Genomic DNA, 17,413 nt, shown 5'->3' with positions numbered 1-17,413 from the left:
GCAGACGTGACCTGACAGGCTATGTTTGCCCTGCTGTGTTCCACGTTGCGGTGACTCAGATACAGGTGTGACCTTTTCTTTCCCAGGGTCTCTGCCCCACCCCCAGACATCTGGGCTGTGTGTGGGTAGAAGCATGTCGTTTTGGGGAAATCTTTTAGCCCAAGATGTTGGAGGGAGAGAGGGAGGTTTGCCTCTGATGACCAGTGGGGGCAGTGGAACCCAAGCCAGGTATTGGAACTGGGAAAAATGGGATGATTTTTGAGGAGGAAGTGCTGGTGGAAGGAACAGGACAATGCTTACTGGATCCCAGTGACTTCTCTGGGTCTAGCACCTTCCTAAATGATATTCCAGTGTCTGGAGCTCTAGTGATTGCAGCAGGCTCTACAGGTGGGGCAAGGCTTGTGTGGTTAGGAATGCCAGTGAGAGTGTTAGACTCCACCGTAACACAGGAGTAATGACCTGTAGCTCATAGGGCTGTTAAGAGGACAAACTGGGGCCGGGTATGGTGGCTCACACCTGTAATCCTAGCACTCTGGGAGGCTGAGGTGGGTGGATCACTCAAGGTCAGGAGTTTGAGACCAGCCTGAGCAAGAGCGAGACCCTGTCTCTACTAAAAATAGAAAGAAATTAATTGCCAACTAAAAATATATAGAGAAAATTAGCCAGGCATGGTGGCGCATACCTGTAGTCCCAGCTACTCGGGAGGCTGAGGCAGAAGGATCTCTTCAGCCCAGGAGTTTGAGGTGGCTGTGAGCTAGACTGACGCCACAGCACTCTAGCCTAGGCAACAGAGTGAGACTCTGTCTCAAAAAAAAAAAAAAGAAAGAAAAAAAGGACAAATTGAGATCAAGAGGACTGGGTCTTGCACAGTGCTTGATTCAACACCAGGGCCCCTTCTCCCCTGCTTGCCTGCCCATGGATGGCAAATTATTGAGAGGGGAGGCTTTCCCTTCCATGTCTGTTGTATGGAATATGGAACTTAGTATGCAAGAGAAACCTTTTGTGAGAAATATCCATGGCAGGAAAGATCTTGGTTATTCTCTGGGGAGGTGTCCCCTTTCTTCCCTGTAAACTGAGGAAAGTCCATTATTGAACTGCTCGTGAAAGGGACACGAGGCTCCAGCTTTGTGAGCCAGAAGGGCAGCGACTCCTCAATGTTGAGTAAGAATTATCTGGAGGAGCCTGTTCACATGCAGGTTATCTGGCAGCATGCTCAGAGATTTGGATTTCGTAGGTATGTGCATTTTAATAAGCCCCACCAGCTGATTTTATCTGGTTCTCCTGGGAGATCACTTGTGAGTATCAGTGATGCAGGCAACCGGCATCCCCATGCCCCAGGTTCTCCGAGCCTCGCCCTTGGTGTTTGAGGTGTCACGACGTGATCGTTAATTTCGTGTGTCAACTTGACTGAGTTAAGGGATACGAGATAACTGGTAAAACATTATTTCTGAGTGTGTCTAGGAGGGAGTTTCTGGAAAACACAGCATTTGAATCCGTAGACCAAATACGGGACATCCACCCTCACCACCGTGAGTGAGCACCACCCAGTCATAGAGGGCTGAGATAGAACAAAAAGGCAGAGGAAGAGTAAATTCACTCTCTCTTCTTGAGCTGGGACATTCATCTCCTCCTGCCCTCAGACACTGGGTGCCCTGGTTCCCAGGCCTTCACCTGAACGGCACTGCAGGCTCCTCTGGCTGTGCAGCTTGCAGCTGGCGTGTCGTGGGACTTCCTGGCCTCCATCATTGTGAGAGCCGATTCCCATAATAACTCCGCTCCTATGCAGCCACATGTATCCTACTGGTTCTTTTTCTCTCGTGAGCCCTGACTGATACAGAGGGCCAGGCACTCTGCTCGCTGACAAAATAGTGCCTAGCCGGGGACTCCCTTCAGAAGGGCTGCATCCTCTCTGCCAGTGGAGACAGCCCAGGGTAGAGTCTGGGAGTCTGCTCAGAGGAAATCAACCATCTTTAAGCTACTTCTCTCTTTACTCAGGCAAGGAAGGGGAAGGCCTCTTTCCCCCGACCTTGACATCATGGCTACTTCTTGAAAACCCGATTCCAGCGTCCTGCCCCTGGTCGTGGATTACACGTGTGTTCCTGAGCCGGCCAGAGTGCAGGGCAGCACAGCTGAAGTTCAGTTTATTTTCACAGGTAGAGTAGAGGAAGGCCTGGAAAACTCTTAGGGAAAGGTTTGGTCCCCTCCTCCCGTCTATGGTGAGGAGGGTCATCTGCAGCTTCTCCAGCCCCAGGGCAGCTGTGTGGTGGGTCCTACACGTTCCTCCATGCCTGGGGGCCACGTGGCAGCTCTGCAGTAGCCCCACAGCCCAGCAGTCTGCTTGCCAATTTTTGAGAAGGGCGTTTGCAGTTCTGTTTCAGCCCTTCCAGCTCTACTGTCTAGCTCTCGGGTCTCCTCTCTTCTCCCCTTTTTGTTCTCTCTTTTGCTCTCTCTGTTCCCTCTCCACATTTTTTCAGCCCTCTACAATCTCAATTCTGTCTTAAATCTGTAAGCCTATCCACGTGTTTACTAGGCATATTTAATAGGAAGAATAATGATAACTGCTTCTGTTTGTTTTACTAAGTGATCCTCAGGCAGGAAAAAGGGAAATCCTTTGCCTAGAGTAAAGCTAAAGTCACCCTAAATTTGTATTTGTAAAGAGGAGGAGAACACTAACATTGTGATCATAGTAATGATTCACTGGAATTGGTCTGGTCCCTTTGTATTATGCCTTCAGCAATGACCTTGTTATGGACGAAAGCCCGAGGAAGGAGAGCATCTTTAGGGATTGGGTGAGGTGAGAGATGGCCGAGCTGCCACATCCTAAGCCCAAAAAGAGTCATATGGTTTTTAAAAACAACTATATTAAGGCATAATAGACATACAATAAACTGTACATATTTAAATTATACTTTGATAAATTTGACAAGTGCATACACCTATAAAACTATCACCACAATGAAGGTAGAGAACAAATCCAGCCCCCCAAAGTTTTCTGTGTCCCTTGGTAATCTTTCACTACTGTCCCTCCGGGCCCCTCTCCCATCCCAAGCAGCCACTGATCTGCTTTCTGTCACTGTCCATTAATTTGCATTTCCTAGAGGTCTATCTCAGTGGGACCATGTAACATGTGCTCTTTTTGTCAGATTTCTTTCACCCAGCATAACGATTCTGAGATCCATCCATGTTGCTGTGTATAGCCATAGTTCTTGCTTTTTATTCTGAGGAGTATTAATTGTATGCATATACCACAATTTGTTTATCCATTCACCTCTTGATGGATATTTGAGGCATTTCCACTTTGGGCAAGGTAATAAGGCTGCTATAACATTTGTGTACAAATCTTTGTATGGATAATGTATATTTCGTTTTCTATTGGATAAATAACTAGCAGTGGAATGTGGAGCCATACATTAATAGCTTTCAAGAAGCTGCAGGGATGATTGGAAACAACCTAGGTCTGGCAGTTAGGAAATCTGTGTTTAAGATCAATTTTCCTGTTACTAGCTGTGTGACCTTAGGCAAGGCACTTAACAACTCTGGGTCTCCAGTTTCCTTGTCTGTCAAATGAGATAAAGATTGATCTCTCTGTTTCACATGTATTGGAACAGGACTAAGGGACACAACCTAGGAGGACATTGCCAAGTTTAAAGGCACCACAGAGCACTGTGAAGCCATTTTCAAGAATAAGCTTACAGAAGGGCTAATTCTATGCTTTAGATCTTGCTTTGCCAAGAGATGGAACCATCCAAAAATTTTGGATGTGAAGAATTGCATTTGGTGTTTATTTGCTGCCCACAGTTCCAAAGTTGCACCTACATTTCCTCTTTTGCTGCCTTCCACATTCCCTCCGTCTCCTGTTACAGTCCTTCAGTGAAGACAGGCTATTGAGCAAGGGTGAACAATTAGAGGCCCCCAGTTGAAATTAACGTGCCTTCCCTGCCTTTGGTTCATAAATCCAGGTAGCAAAGCAAAGCTGGAGGGTAGTATCATAGAGCTTAGACCTCAAGAACAGCTCGGAAGTTCTTAACAGGGTGTAAGGACTTAAGAAAAAACTGTCCTTACCTAAGAAAAAGTTGTCAAAGGCACTCATATGTGTGAATCTAGCTTCTCAGGGCACTTTCTCTCCTAAGAGGGGTTAGGAGCAGTGGTTAGTATCTTTGGGATATGCCAGACTGTGTTCACATCCAGATTTCAGTATTGACCTATATGTCTTAGGGATACTACTTCACCTAGGTGTCTGTGTTTTTTAATCTGTAAAACAGGAAAGTTGATAATAATGCTTACTCACCTCAGTTATTCTGAGAATTAACTGAAGATGTATAACTCAGCTATGCTTTGAAAGTGCAAGGCTCTACCAGACTTTTGGAGCCATCTTCCCTTTAGGAAAAGATGATCTTTCAATGGAGGAACTGGGTGGTTCCATACACGTTATGTGAGTTGGGTGGCAAAGTCCTCCCTCATTGTCAAGATAATCATCCTCTGTATATTTGAAATCCCAAGTACTGGTCACTACTTTGAGTTAAGGCAGTGTGCCATCAACTTCAAAAGAGCAAGTACACTTACCTCACAGTGATAACACATGGATTGGGGTATAAATTTGACCATTTTTCTAGCAAAGTTCTTCAGAATGTGGGCATAGAGTAAGTATAGGAAAGAGTGGTTGGAAATGCAGAGCCCCAGACCACACATGAGGAAGTTAAGGGCATCTGATGGGTAGGGAATGACAAATTTTACCTTCTTACTTATTTCTAGGGCTATTCTTAGCCAGGGGAGGCAGTTTACTGAGTCATTTTAGTAGTTCCATTGAAACTCATTCTTTATCTCCTTTAAACGCCCCACCATTCTTTTCTTTTTTTTTTCCCCAAGCTCTTCCATGTCTCAGTTTATCATTGGGGTAGTCTCTTATCATCCACACTCTAGTGGACGGTGAGAGTTTCTTTCGCACATGCTGCCTCAAGATTCTCATGATTTTTCTGTGAATCGGTAAAGGAAACAGATGGTGTTATTTCCGTTATATAGACGGAAAAATGGAAGCATAAAGAGGACAAAAGTCTTTTTCAGGATCACAAATTTAATGGCAAAACCAAGTGGTCAAATGTTGAGAATGCCGGGCTCCTGAGGCTGCCGCTTGGGTGAGACTTCAGGACTCGAGGCCTTGCTCTGATGGGGGCTGATTTTAGCCAGAGAAGGCTTACTCCTGCCAGAGGCAGCACTGGAGAGGGGTCCCAGCCCTTTTGCTCCCTGGTCTTAGGGGTACAGAGTTCTACCAGACACTGTGTCCCATTCATCCAGGGATGCTTCAGGGACATCTAGATCACCTGGGTAAGCAGCAGAAGAAATGATTTTGTCCAGAACATGTCTGCCTTTCAGTTGCCTAGAATGGCTATGACAAGGTGACACTGTATTCTGTTTTTCTATTGGCCAGCGAATCCTAAACAGGCAGGCTCCACAGAGTGCTGAAGTTGTTTCTTTGTGAGCCAGCCCTCCTCACTGCCGGAACTGGGCGTAGGAATTCTGCTTTTCCCAGTTGCCCTCTGCAACATGGTAAAGGTAGATGGGGTTTGACAACCCTGTTTTCAACTTTTTTTATTAGGGAACTGAGACACAAAGAAATGTGATGACTCACTCAGGGTCATGCACCCCATTGATGAAGCTCAGATCTCACTCTCATTTCAGTTTTCTTTCAGCAACACCATGTGTCTTCCTCCCTACCTCTGAGAATTGGGCCTAATGGGTGCTTGTGAGTCTACCTTACCAAATAAAAAGTACCATACTTACCATTTCCTGCTGTCCCTCTCTAGGTGGAGGAGACTGACAGCAGTAGACCTGCTTATTCCTAGAGGTGGTGGCCACAGAAGCACTAGAACCTGGTCACTTCTCTGAGGAGATGACCATGGTCGTGGGCACCCACGTCTCTACATCTTAGCCCACCCTGGGGCTTCTGGATCACCCTTTTCCCTGTTAAGGGTCAACAGCCTTCTTTTTTATTTATTTTTTTATCAGCCTTCTGAAAATGGAACCATCTTCAGGAAATGTAGGCTGCCAGAGACCCGGAGAGGGTGATTAGGAGCAAGGAAAGGGGTCAACCCAATGAGGAATTATGAAACAGGTAGCATTTGTCTTTGGGGTCCTCTCTCTTGCCCCTCATGTTGTTCCCTCCCTCTTTCTGTGTTTCTGTCCCAAGCACCAAAATACTGACAATTTGCAGTCCTCACTTTCCTAGACCCATCTCAAGTAGAGTGCATAACGACCCATGCTTTCTACCAAAAGTTCCTCATTCTTTGACCAGAGCCGTTGCCAAGGAGCCAATGGTCTCTATTCCGATGGAGGAATGTATGAGAGGACTTAATGGCTGATAATACCTTATTATCCATTGGACCTTTGCATTTGGAGGGCAGCCCTAAAGCTGACTATGACTCAATAAAAAGGTCTTGGAATCACAGCCACTGTAACAGGTTAGTGGGGAAGGCTTATAATGCTAACCCTTGTGTGTGTCACGTCACACAGAGGCAGCCTGAGGAGTCAAGAAGAAGCCAACCTCCATGGTGAATACCCAGCAGCCTCCCTCTCCCCCAACGCTATGTTTGATGTTTCAAACACCAGCTGATCCACTGAATTTCCTCCATATTTTCATGACTTCCCAGTTCAATATATCTCTTCTTGACCTTAAAAACAAAACAAAACAAAAAAATGTTATTTGTGTGGCCACATGTACATAGATAGTCACACCTTGCCCTTGAAGTCTACTTACCTGGCCACCTGAATGTATTGGGGGCATGGCTGTAGCCCTACCCTAATATTTGTGGGGTCTGAGGCAAGAGTGCAAATGGAGGCCCATATAACATATGTCCAGATATTTCAAAGTTGTAAATCAAGCTAATGGACTATTACCTAAAATATGCCTATCTTCCTATCTTGACAATTGTACCTTCCTAATGGCAAAATTGACAAATATGTCTAAAGCTATTATTTTTATATGACTGAAAGCTGGCAGAAAATCAAAGATGACAGAATTTAATTGTTACTGAGCATATCTGAGTCATTTTTATGGTTTATGGTGTTTGGTTGAGTAATAAAATAAAGGCATATGTGTATTTTATTTTCTTACTTTAATTTCAACAAAAATCACTAATTATGGTGATCAAAATTTTCACACATTTGGTTTTCTATTGGCAGTAGTGATCTAAGAAATAAAAATATAATTGTAATAAAAGTATACAAGTTAATATGTTTTCATAAAAACATTAATATACAGTAAACATAAAACATAAGTTAAAATTATATTTATGTATGTTCTCAAAAAGTTATTTTTCTTGTAAAGTATTTAAAAGTAGTTATAATGAGAGATAAAATATAAACTCTAATTAAAGGTATCAAATTTCTAAGTTGAAGTTATGAAAATAAAGCTGACATTTTAAATTTAATTTTTGAAAATGTAATTAAATCTTATTTTTAAGAAATAAACTTAATGTCCATCTACTTGTTAAGCTAAAGATTTACCATCATTCTTCACAAGTGTTACACCTAGATTTATATACACACATAAATTTAAGAGTAGTATGAACTGGTAAATATTGCAAAATGTTCCCCAGTCACCCTAAGCAACTGTTGTAAATATCATGCTTATTCATGAGTTCCTCTGAAATCATGAATTGGGACACAAAGAAAAGCATGAAAAGAATGCTCAGCACTTCTGGGAAACCAAACTTATGCAAGAAACTATTGAATTCAAGCTATCTAAGAGAAAGGATTTGACAAGATAACTCATAACGTTTATTCTTTTAGCTAAGCAGTTTTAATGCTCAATTTCTCCATATTCTGAAGCGGTGTCAGTGTCATTGTCAGCAGCAGCACAGCCGCGATGTTCATGGCATTCAGACACAGTTGCTTTTTGTTTTGAGAATGCAGGGAGAAAGAGGTGGAGAAGACTTTCCCTGGGGCCCAAACACTGCTGGTCATGGCAGTGGGTGCCTGGGGTTACTGGTTATGCTGTGGCAGTAATGGCTATTGGTCCTGAATGATAGAGGTGCCCATGTGTTCTTTAATAAGTGCACTTTTATTTTGTTTTGTTTGTTTGTGGTAAATAGGCATCTCTAACATATGAGCCAAGGATCCCTCTGAGCTGGGTCTGGGGTGACCATATTAGTCAGGGTTCTCCAAAGAAATGTAGCCAATAGGATCTATCTGTGATCTGTCTATCTATCTTCTATCTATCCAGCAATTATCTAACTATCTAACTACTGAATTGGCGCATATGATTATGGAGGCTGAGAAGACCCAAGATCTGCAGGTGACAAGCTGGAGACGCAGGGGGCAGATGGTGTAAGTTCTAGTCCTAAAGCCAGCACACTCAAGACACAAGAAGAGTCAGTTTTTCAGTTTGAGTCCAAAGGCAGGAAAAGACCCTGTCCAGCTCAAGCAGTCAGGCAGAAGTTTTCTCTTATGTAGACTTTTTATTTTATTTATGTCTTTAGTTGATTGGATGAGGCCCACTCACATTAGGGAGGGCATTTTGATTTACTCAGTCTACTGATTCAAATGTTAATCTCATCTAGAAACACCCTCACAGACCCACTCAGCACAGTATTTGACCAAATGTCTGAGCACTCCATGGCCCAGTCAAATTGACATGTAAAATTAACTATTATAATGACCAAGAGACACAAAATGTGCAAAAAGAGCTGTCCAAGTAGATGCTTCCAGATCCACGGGCTAAAGCTCATAGTTATTGCTTGAAAGATGGGACATTTGTGCAGAAAAGCCTCCATTCTCAGCATTCATGATGACATAACTATACTACAAACTAATATTTAACACCAAATCCTTGTTTCTGAGTGACCAAAAAGATCAAGATACATATAGTATATAAAAAGGTATACATGTAGGTATAAATAAGTAAGAAAATGCATAAAATGGTAGAAATCTCTCCATCTAAAGTTGTCAAGATATTCAGAAGAATATTTATAATAAAGTATGGTTCAGTTATCAGAAATATGGTAAGCTGTGTATAGCTTATTCCCCAATGACTGTGGATCACATAGATTGTAACTGTATATATGCACATATTATAAATTTATCTGATACAATAATTGAGTACTTGACAGGAGCAAAGTACACTAGATTTTTAAAGGGAATTATGAGAGAAATAGAGAGTAAAATCCTGACCCTGAGGAGCCTGAAGTTTTATGAGGGTGCAAAACAGGCCTAAATATTAAATATGTACCCATAAACACAGGCAATGAAAATAGACAGACACATGGATAACTATACACACTTCATTTTTTGGCTTTCCACTCATTAATAATTTGTGATGATTTAGACATGTGACATGGCAAACTGATGTTTACTTTTTGGCCAAGAACAGAGTTTTTAAATAAAACAAAAAAGGAATATTTTCTGGATGTGCCAGGCATTGAGATGTTTCTTTTACATGGATTATCTCATTTAATCCTTAAATAGTTCTGTGGGGGTGAACTTCTTTTTTTTTTTTTTGAGACAGAATCTCACTCTGTTGCCTGGGCTAGAGTGCCGTGGTGTCAGCCTAGCTCACGGCAACCTCAAACTCCTGGGCTTAAGGGATCTTTCTGCCTTAGCCTCCCAGGTAGCTGGGACTACAGGCATGCGCCACATGCCTGGCTAATTTTTTTTCTATGTATTTTTAGTTGGCCAATTAATTTCTTTCTATTTTTAGTAGAGACAGGGTCTCGCTTTTGCTTAGGCTGGTTTCGAACTCCTGACCTTGAGTGATCCACCCACCTTGGCCTCCCAGAGTGTTAGGATTATAGGCGTGTGCCACTGCGCCTGGCCTGTGAGGTAAACTTTTTACAAATGAGGAAACCAAGTCTCAGAACAGTTAAAGATAGATAAACATATATCACCCCAACTCCAAAGCTGTATACCATTCAAACAAACTGGCAAGAAAATGCTTAGCCAGCTTCAGAGGGTCAACTATTGCAAAGAATATTAGAATGTCACATGGACAAATATTGATAAGGCCATTACAGATCATCCTTATCTCTTAGAATGCATCAGCCAATGTTGGGTTGATAGCCTATTTAAATTTAGTGAATGCACTCTGAATAATAAAACTCTTTCCTACATAATAGTCAAATAATTTGACTTTTGGTTAACTTCCAGCCTGCTCTGTCTCTCATTTGAATCTACGTTAATTAAATCTGACTTTTGAGTTTGAATTATGGAGACCAAAGTGTCCTAGCATGGACATTTCTGTGAGTTGGTGGCCTTCAGAGACTCCATTAGGATGAGTATTGCCAGTCTACAAAGATGACACAGTTCAAGGGCAGGTTCTCCCCTCTGCCCTTGATCCCAGCAAGGAGGCTCAGAGCTATAAGCAAGGTTGATATACTTAATAAAACATCAATCATCCTGTGCAGTTATATAGTGCTTTACGGGAATAAGGCTCACTGATAATGGGCCTAGCGGTGTGCACTGTGAGTGTGTCCTTAGTGAGTGTTGCTGACGACTGGGATGGCCTGGGCATACCAGCTGCGTACTAGTGTTAGAGACACTTTATTTTGAACTGAGATCAGAATTAGAAAAACAATGCTGGGAATGAACACTCTGCTTGAGTTAAGATTTCTTTTTACAATGTCCTGCTACCTGAAAAAAACGGAGGCTCTGTGTTCACCAAATCTTTGCAGGTAATTAGTGTCAATGATTTATTTCAGAGAAGTCGCGTCGTTCCTGTATTCAGAGATTTAAGTGGTTATTTTAGAACTAGCCAGTGTGGTTTAGGTTTTGATCTGTAGCTTTGGTTTTCCTGTGATTCATATTGATCGTTCCAATTTGTATGCTGCTTTGCTCCATAGGTTCTTGATCCACTTGTTTTTCTCCTCTTTGGCATGGTTATAGGTTTATGTTTCTAATTTTCTATTATCTTTTCTTCTTGGATTTTCAGCATTTGCACTCATAGTGGCTTATTTTTATTTTTATTTTTTAATAGTTCTTGTTTTTGTTTATTTGCCCTGCTGTCAGGCCTGTTTGGCCTTGTCCATGAGATAATGGAAATGAAAGTGCTTTGCAAGCTGTAGAGCACTCTTCAAATGTAAGAGATGATTACTATTTTATTAAAAATAATAACCTTGTTTATAGCTCTGAGTCTTCTTGCTGTAATCAAGGGCAAAGTGGAGCACCTAATTGGACAGGTGGGTCATTTTTATGCACTGAGAGCCTAGTTCACAATAGCTCTAGCAACCTGTGTTCCAGCCCTAGGATCTCTGCGAATGTGGATTACAGCCTGTGTCTAATCTGGACAATGGAGTCATAAGCCTAAAAAGGAGACAGGCCCACACAGGGAGACCCCAACAGCCCAAATGGTCTTTCTCGATGAACAATTCCTGACTTGTGCCCATGCCCTGATCTTGAAGGCCTGAAATACTCTGCCAGGCCAAGATTAGGCTTAGGTTCCACCCTCCTCCTGATTAATGGGCAAAGGGACCCCAATCCCATTCCAGACTGTGCGACAACATTGTGGCAGTGCCTTTGTGGACTTTCTTGCTCTATAAGCAAGTTCCTGTCACCTTTTAAGGATGAGTCCTGAAGTGGTTTGAGAACAGGAACTTCATCCTGCTTAATAGTTCTGCTTCCCCATCAGGAAGTCTTACTGAGTTTGTACCTGAACTAAGACAGGGCCCCATGTGCAATTCTACTCTTTCAGCTGGTGTAAGAACAAGCCCAGTATATGTGGCTTGGTTTTATACCAATCATACTAGTTACTTATGTAGATGTCCTTAACTTGCTTGTATCTGGAGCTAGTTTATTACTTTTAAAAAGTAGCTATTTGTTTCAACTAAGTCATCATTAGTGGAAATCATCCCAACCTTGAGATAAACAAGAGAGATTCTTATTGGTTTCTCAGTAGATCAGAAATGCAGAAATTTTCTTCTGGGGGAGAGAAAGGGATGATAGTTCGACCTAAAAGTTGTGTGGTGTGCCAAGGTTGAGTTCAAGGAGGTGGGACAGCATTTCATAAAAGGAGGCACCACTGTGACTGGGTCTGCACAAGACACTCTCGTGATAGGGGCAGTATTTAAGTCCATCTTTGTCTGCTTGTTTTTTATGACTGCTTCTCATTCATTCATTTGTTTATTTAGTTGTTCAGCAAATACTTATTGAGCACTTATTTGGCACCAGGCAGATACTGTGCTAGATGCTCAGGACCACCCACATCTTTTCTGACCATTGTCCTGGATCTCAAGGTAATCTGTGCTATAGCCTGTACATGAGCTATAGGTCAGACAAACCTGAGTTCTAGGGCTTTCTCCCATGCTTGTTTTTTGTGTTACCCAGTAAAACTTACTCTATAACTTGTCATCTGGGTCTTACTTTCTGCATCTATAAAATTTGATAAGAACAATTTCCAAATACGTTGTGGTAAGGAATCCACAAACAATGTATGTGACACTCAGTTACACATAATAGGTCTCTCACTGATTAATTGGTGATTACATCCTTTGCATTCATTTCTCAATCACCATCTGGAACTCATTGACTGCTCTTCTTTGCCTGGGACAAGTTGGCTTCCAATTGGAATTTAATAGTGTTTAAGTCTCTATGCGAATAGACATATGAACAAGATATTCTCAGTAAAGTGTAGATTCCAGTTCAGTATTCCAGACACATTTTCACTTGAACATTTTCTTTTTATCAGAATGATTGAAGATTTTTTTTTGCCATTTTTCCCTGAGCTTTATTAATATATAATTGACAAATAAAAATTATATATACTTTCGTGTACAACTGATTTTTAAAAAACTTGAACAGTTAAATTAATCACAGTAGTCACATTGGCTGGTTGGGAAAATAACAAAACAAAGAAATGTAGCTAATAATAAAAAATAGAGATAGAATGGAATCATAAAAAAATACTTGATCCAAAAAAGGGAACAAAAATAGACAATTCAAATAAATAGAAAGTTGGCCTCTTATAGTTGTCCCATAGCTCACAGATTCTCTATTGGTTTTTCTTCCATCTTGGAGAGTTTCTATTGCTATGTCCTCAATCATATCAATAATCACATTAAATATCAAGACACAAATAAGTTATAGGTAAATTGATGGAAAAAGATATACCATGTTAATATTAATATTAATATAAAGAAGGTGGAGTGGCTTTATTAATCTTGGACAAAGCAATTTTCAGAACAAAGAATATTACCAGGGATAAAAAGAGTCATTTTATAATGATAAATTGATCCATTTACCAATAGGATGTACCAGTCTTAAACATTTATGCACCAAATAACAGAACTTCCAAACACATGAAGCAAAAACTGATAGAATTGCAAGGAGAAATAATCGAAACCACAATTACAATGAGAGATTTTAACAGTTCCTGTCAATATAGATAGAACAGATAGAGAAAATATCAATAAGAATATAGAAGATCTAAACAACACTACAAACTAATTTGACATAATTGACCTCTTTAGAACCCTGCATACAGTATCAGAAGAATCCACAGCACTTTACACCTGGCAATCTAGCACCTGACACAGCACTCTAGCCAGTTCTGTCTGTCAAGAGGAAAACATTTCTGTCAACAGTAAATACCATTGTTCTGGACCTCTCCAGGCCATGAGAAATGGCCAGACGTCCTATCAGAGCTGTGTAGGCCCCTCCTTGATACACTGCTGCTGTATATCCTGGTTGCAGCTTCAAGAGAAGGTCATTGTTTCAAGACAATAGCTCACTTGCCCAAGATGAGATCAGGGATTGAATCTGAATCAAAAAATCTAATCCACACACTGTCACCTTGTTGGGGAGAACAGCAGCTGCTAGCTGTGTCCAGACCTATTAAAATCATCACACTATTGCCCTCAGGGGCTTGGAATTGGAAAAAAACATGACATCACAAGGGTTAGGCCAATCTCAAGACTTTCTGCCATTTTTTGTATATCTGGACTGTTGGAATAAGTTGAACAATACAGATGACCCCAAAAACCTTGAGAGATTTTACTCCCTTAAGATAATGTATGACAAGACATGTTTTCCTACCCTCTACCTTCCCAAATGGAGAAAAATTTGAAACCATAAGAAATATGATAGAACTGTCAACTACACATGTAATCAGCTTTAACTCATAATATGTAAACATGATTTACATAATTATATAACAAATTACCATATTTTGATCAAGGAGGAAAAAAAGATAAACTAAAAGAACATTTGGTATAATGATGACATTTTATGGTACCATATTGTGGGGAACCTACCATCACCAAATCCAGTGAACTGTTCCTCTCAGGAGTCAGATGTACCAGTGAAAAATGGAGGAGAGAAATAGCTAAGGCCACATTATACATTGTATGCACCCCACCGTGAGCCTTGCTTGGCTGCATCTTGCACTTCTACACTCCAAATGGGCTTTCTCCATGAAACTGCCTCTCTTGTGAACACAAAGATATGCCCATATTATAGTACACATAGTAATTTATAATAGTGTACTGTCAGGTGATATTCCAGCACTTTGTGTGTAGTTTATGAACTTCACAACAGTGTCCTGCCATTTTTCTCTTCTTGGCCTTTGTGCTATTCTTATCATAAATTTACTTTTATGCATATTATAAAACCCACATTAGATTTTTAAAATTATTTTTGCTTTAAATGGTCAATTATCTGTTAAGCAATTTAATTAGTTAAGTCAAGAAATCTATCTTTATCCATTTAGTTGCCATTTCCAGGGCCCTTCATTTCTTTGCTTAGGTTCAGGTTTGCTTTCTGCTTGAAGTACTTCCTTTAATATTTCTTGCAATGCAGATTTGCTGGTAATGAATTCTTTTAGCTTTCATAGATCTGAAAAAAATTAGTTATTTTGCCTTTATTTCAGAAAGCAGTTTTCACAGGATAAAGAATTCTCTGTTAACCATTTTTGCCCCATTCTGTACTGTAAAGATGCCACTCCATTGTATTCCATTGTGTGTTATTCCCAAAGGAAAATCTGCCGCCATTCTAATGGCTGTTTCTTTGTATATAATATGTCCTCCCCCCCCCCCCCCCGTTCGTTCCAAGCACGAACTCCAATGTGCTTGGAGTTCGTGGAGCTTCTTGGATCTGCAGGCTTATAATTTCCATTAAATTTGGAAGTTTTTCAGCTAGTATTTTTGCAAATATTTTCTGTCCTCCCCCTTTCAGAGACTCCCATAACATGAACAGTAGGCCTCATGTAGTTGTCCTATAACTCACAGATTCTCTATTAGTTTTTTTTTTTTCCATTTTGGAAAGTTTCTATTGCTATCTCCTCAAGTTTACTAAAGCTTTCTTATGAAATATCTAAAATGTTCTAATTTGATCCAGTATACATTTCCCTCATATATTACAGTTTTTATCTTCAGAAGTTTGATTTAGGTCTTATTTATATCTTTCCTATCACAATTAACATCCTCAAGTATTCCTTTACCTTCGTGAACATATGGAATATCATTTTAATAACTCTTTTAATGTCCTTGTCTACTAATTGTATCATCTGTGTCAATTCTGGGTTAATTTCAATTTATTGGTTTTCTTCTAATTATGGTCATACTTGTCTGCTTCTTTGCATGCCTGGTATTTTAAATTGAATATTGTGAATTTTACCTTGTTAGGTGTTATATAGTTTAGTGTTCCTATAAATATTTTTGAGTTTGTTCTGGTACATTGTTAAATTACTTGAAAACAGTTTGAGCCTTTTGGGTCTTGTTTCTATGCTTTGTTAGGTAGGATCAGAGCAGTTTAGTATATAGTTAATTTTCCCCACTACTGAGGCAAAACCCTTCTTTGTATAATTATGAGGTTTTTGCACTCCGGCAGGTGGAAGAGGTGCTATATATATTTTCCTTCTAGTTCTTTCAAATAATTTTTTCCCCTCGCCTTGATTAGTTTCTTTGCACACTTGAGCTGATCAGTACTCAACTCTTGAGGTGGATCTTCTTCAGCTCTCTAGAATTTTCTCCCCCTGTGTGTAGCTGCCCTCTCTAGCGCTCTTCCCTGAAAACTCTTGCTCTCCCCAGGATGATCAGCTCCATGTTCTCAATTCAGGGAGACCACTGGGCTCCAGGCGGGTCCTCTTTTTGCACTAGGACCTAAAAACTCTTCTGGCAGTAACTTGGGGCAATCGCAGGAATCAGTTTATTTGTTTCCCCTTGCTCAGAGATCACTGACCTTCATGGTCTGATGTCTAGTATTTTGAAAACCAGTTTTCACATGCATTGTCTGCCTTTTTTAGATGTTTCAGACAGGAAGGTAAATTCAATTTTTTTTACTCAATCTTAGGTAGAAGCAAAGTCTGTAGTATCCTTTATATTTAAAAGAATTTTTAGTGCCTTTTCTTATTTATTTTATTTTATTTTATTTTATTTTATTTTATTTTATTTTATTTATGGGGCTAGAGGAGCTTATGGAGATAAGCCAGAAAAGGTTTCTTTGGATTGAATACAAAAGAGATGATTTTTCTTATTCTTTTTCACTATCATGATTCTTTGCCTTGCCACCAGAGTAATCTTCCCGAATCTAATCATCTCTCATTTCTGCTTAAATCCATCATGGCTCTTGAATGACTGCTGAATAATGTTCAAACCTCTTAGTATGCATGCAAGCCTCCTGTGTACCTGCTAATTCTTACTTCTAACACCACTCACCTTTCCCATCATACCCTGCACTCTAACTAAGCCTCAGCTTTCAGCTAAGGTAGCAGTTTATGGGTTCTGGGGCAGAGCCGCTGTTCAAATCCTACTTAATGGCTGCCTGATCTTAGGAAATTAACTTCTATAACATTTTATCAGAATAATACTACATATCTCCTAGCTTTGTTGTGAACATCAAATAAAACAATGTGTATGATGTGCCTGCCACAATGTCTGGCATAGAGTAAGTGCTCTATTAGCTCATTACTATGATTACTCCTCAAATGCATCATGTTCTGCTTCTCTGCCCTCTGGGCCTTTAAACATGGTTCTCCCTTTGCCTAGAAGTTCTCCTTCTCTTGCTCCGTACAGTTTTCACCTGCTAAGTTCTGCTTTGCTTTTCAGAAGCATCTCAAACTTTCCCTCACATGGGAGCTTTCCCTGACTGATCTTAGTAGGATGTGCCCCATGGTGCCTGTTCATGTCGTTTTGTCATTGTTTTTCCTTTTCCACCTCTACACAGGAACAAGGAGACTGTGGCTCATGGCAAGTGATTAATAAATATTAATTGAAGGGCGAATGAATGAAGATCGGCTTTTAATAACTGTTGAACAGAATGATGAAAAGGTGATGAAATGATCAAAAGTTTATAGAACTAACCTAAAATGTTGTTTCAATGGGCACCAATAGAGGACTAAAATTCGTATTCCAAAGGCCAGTGGGAGGAACAGGAGTAGGGTTGTCGGGGATCCCGCCTGGCTGGCCACTGCTGCCTGGGGACCTCTCTGTCAAGC

General features: G+C 40.6%; 1 long non-coding RNA gene across 1 annotated transcript in view; it reads left to right on the top strand.

Moving 5' to 3' along the window:
- The first annotated feature begins 1,604 nt into the window (after positions 1 to 1,604).
- LOC105871559 (uncharacterized) overlaps positions 1,605 to 17,413 on the top strand; it is a 53,127-nt gene continuing 37,318 nt past the window's right edge. The window contains exons 1-2 of the long non-coding RNA XR_012918491.1: positions 1,605 to 1,747; positions 17,143 to 17,246. This is a non-coding gene — a long non-coding RNA (uncharacterized LOC105871559). The remainder of the gene's footprint in view (positions 1,748 to 17,142; positions 17,247 to 17,413) is intronic.

This window comes from Microcebus murinus, chromosome 3 (genome assembly GCF_040939455.1).
Source record: "Microcebus murinus isolate Inina chromosome 3, M.murinus_Inina_mat1.0, whole genome shotgun sequence".
In the NCBI taxonomy this organism is placed as follows: domain Eukaryota; kingdom Metazoa; phylum Chordata; class Mammalia; order Primates; family Cheirogaleidae; genus Microcebus; species Microcebus murinus.
Note: the sequence above shows the minus strand (reverse complement) of the source record. Positions and strands in the feature narration are given on the sequence as shown.